This window comes from Nansenia antarctica (assembly GCF_963989245.1).
Source record: "Nansenia antarctica genome assembly, chromosome: 12".
Taxonomy (NCBI): Eukaryota; Metazoa; Chordata; class Actinopteri; order Argentiniformes; family Microstomatidae; genus Nansenia; species Nansenia antarctica.
Genome location: NC_137682.1, coordinates 1,033,486 through 1,035,985, shown reverse-complemented (window position 1 = coordinate 1,035,985; position 2,500 = coordinate 1,033,486). Strand labels below are relative to the sequence as shown.

The window sequence follows — 2,500 nt, the reverse complement described above, 5'->3', positions numbered from 1 at the left end:
ATTTCCTCCCCCCTCTCCTCTCCTCTCCTCTCCTCTCCTCTCCTCTCCTCTCCTCTCCTCTCCTCTCCTCTCCTCACCTCTCCTATCCTCACCCCTGTCCTACCCTAACCCTATCCTCCCCCCATATAATACCGTTTCTCTCTATCGCTTTAACTAGATGCTAGTTGTCCTTAAAGGGTTTAATCCAGAGAGGATGAGGAGGAGAGCAGGTAAGAGGCCAGAGGGAGTTAATCCTGTTAGAGGAACCACAACCACAGTGCTGTAACCAACCACAACCACAACCACAACCACAGTCCTGTAACCAACCACAACCACAACCACAGTCCTGTAACCAACCACAACCACAACCACAGTGCTGTAACCAACCACAGATGGTCGTGGGGATGAGGAGGTCTTTAGGAGGAACAGTTCATATGTAGCCTGAAGAGATGGGGCTTCAATTGACAAGGCCGTAGGCCACATCTCTGTATGCCCCTCTGTGCAAAGAACTACAGGTTCTCTTAAGCAGGACAGAAGCACCTAATGATGGGCTAGGGTTGTAGGGGTTGTCGGCCACATTATTGGTTTAATATGACTCAATATATTGCGAAAAACAATAAACGCAAAACAAACAATAGGCTATAATACCTTTACAGCCAAGCAGGGGAGGTTGTTTGATACCAAGTGTTTGACACCATTCCTCATTCCATTCGAGGCATTCCAATGAGCCCGTCCTCCAATTTCTGCCTCCACCAGCCTCCCCCTACAGTCAAGTCATCTATAGCCTCTATAAGTCATCTATAGCCTCGACTCCGTTTCAGAGCAATTGAGGTTGAGTAAAGTTGTCTGAGTTTCACTGCCACTAACCCATTTAAATCATGGGGCTCCTAAAAGACGTGGGCAAAATGCCTATTTGAATATTGGAAAAATATTGGAAAAACATGTGCTAGATTTCCCGATGAAAAAGGCACAATGGAACCACTGGAACAGCCTCAGAAGTCTCAAACACTGCGAGCAACTAAAGCAACTAAAGCAACTAAAGCAACTAAAGCACACTAGCTACGTCTTTCAAATATTGTCCTGTTCTTATCTGTCGTATTTTTCAGGTTGTCTGCTCTCACTGACATGCCCACGGTGAATATAGAATATCTCCACAATCACAAGGGCCTTCATAATGATCTTGGTATCAAATGAAAGCTAACACCTGTGGGGTGACTGTAGAAGTGTCAGAATCAAAATATATGTTACTGTGTCAGAGTAAATAGAGCTAGAACATTGTGAACAATCTCAAATTCACTCTCCGCCTGAAAAAACAACAGCTTTTAGAGTGAATGTCTGGCGTCTGGTGCGTAGCGCTCTGACCACACGGCGGCAGGCAGCATGTCAGAGAGCATTCTCTCCTCTGGCGTCGAGGCCAAAACTCAATGTTCTTCTTTGATAAGGACGGCTAAGTCCCATCGTCTTAAGGGACTAGGAAGATTTACCTGTGACCCAGAGATTGACCTGTGACCCAGAGATTTCAATATGACTTTGGCAAACTCTGTTTGTTATTAACATAATATACATAATATAACATTAACAAGCACCATGTTGGCAGTAAAGGTTGGCACAGCAAATGCCATTCTGGAATGCTATTAGCATGGAATGTTTATTATATTCTGGCTGCGTTCGTAACTTCGCTCTGAGAGCACCGGAGCGGAACCACACTGGCTTCAACGTCTTAAAGGGACCAAGTAATTTGATTGGACAAGAGGCATTCCAAGAGCGCTGATCAGATTCCTAGAGCACAATTTACGATCGCAAGCCTCTATCAGAATAGAATCGGATTTAGAACATCATGGATGGTTGGAGCCAAACTCCAGAGTGATTTGTGGAACTCTGCAGTCACAGATTACAATCTAAATTCCAATTCTAAATTCCAATTAAATTACAGCGTTTACATGGAATGTTCGGCATTAAAATGCTTGGCAGTTTGCTGAACTATGTGTAGCCTTTACTAATAGCTGTTTGAATGTTAAGAACCAAAATGGTGGGGGGGGTGGCATTTCTAAATTCTGTAGCCTGTCCACTGGCGGACTCACAGGGGGGCAGGGGGGGCGACCGCCCCTCCTGGTGCCCCCACGGTTGAAAAACGTCTCTCTTAAGTGCCCTTTTGAGTGGCAAAAATGAGAGGACGTGCCCTACTGGTGCCCCTCCAATGGTCTAAACTTGACCATGTGCCCCCACAGTTGAAAAACGTCTCTCTGAAGTGCCCTTTTGAGTGGCAAAATGAGAGGATGTGCCCTATTGGCTGCCCTTCCAATGGTCTAAACTTGACCATGTGCACTGATGGGGTCCCATGTTGTGCAGTAGGTGCCCTGTTTTGCTTTTCGCCCCCCCTGCCCTTCAAACAGCCTGAGTCCGCCACTGAGCCTGTCCATATAACTGTGCCCAGGTCAGTCCTGCTCTGAGCCCTTGCCCTGGTCTGACCACTGGCCTGGAGCGCAGGTCACCTGACCACCTGACCACCTGATCACCTGAC

General features: G+C 46.7%; 1 protein-coding gene across 1 annotated transcript in view; it reads right to left on the bottom strand.

The window, feature by feature from the left end:
• Positions 1-2,500, bottom strand: part of arhgap36 (Rho GTPase activating protein 36) — a gene marked incomplete at both ends in the record, with an annotated part of 28,625 nt that overhangs the window by 17,730 nt on the left and 8,395 nt on the right. The gene's annotated exons all lie outside the window — the stretch shown is intronic.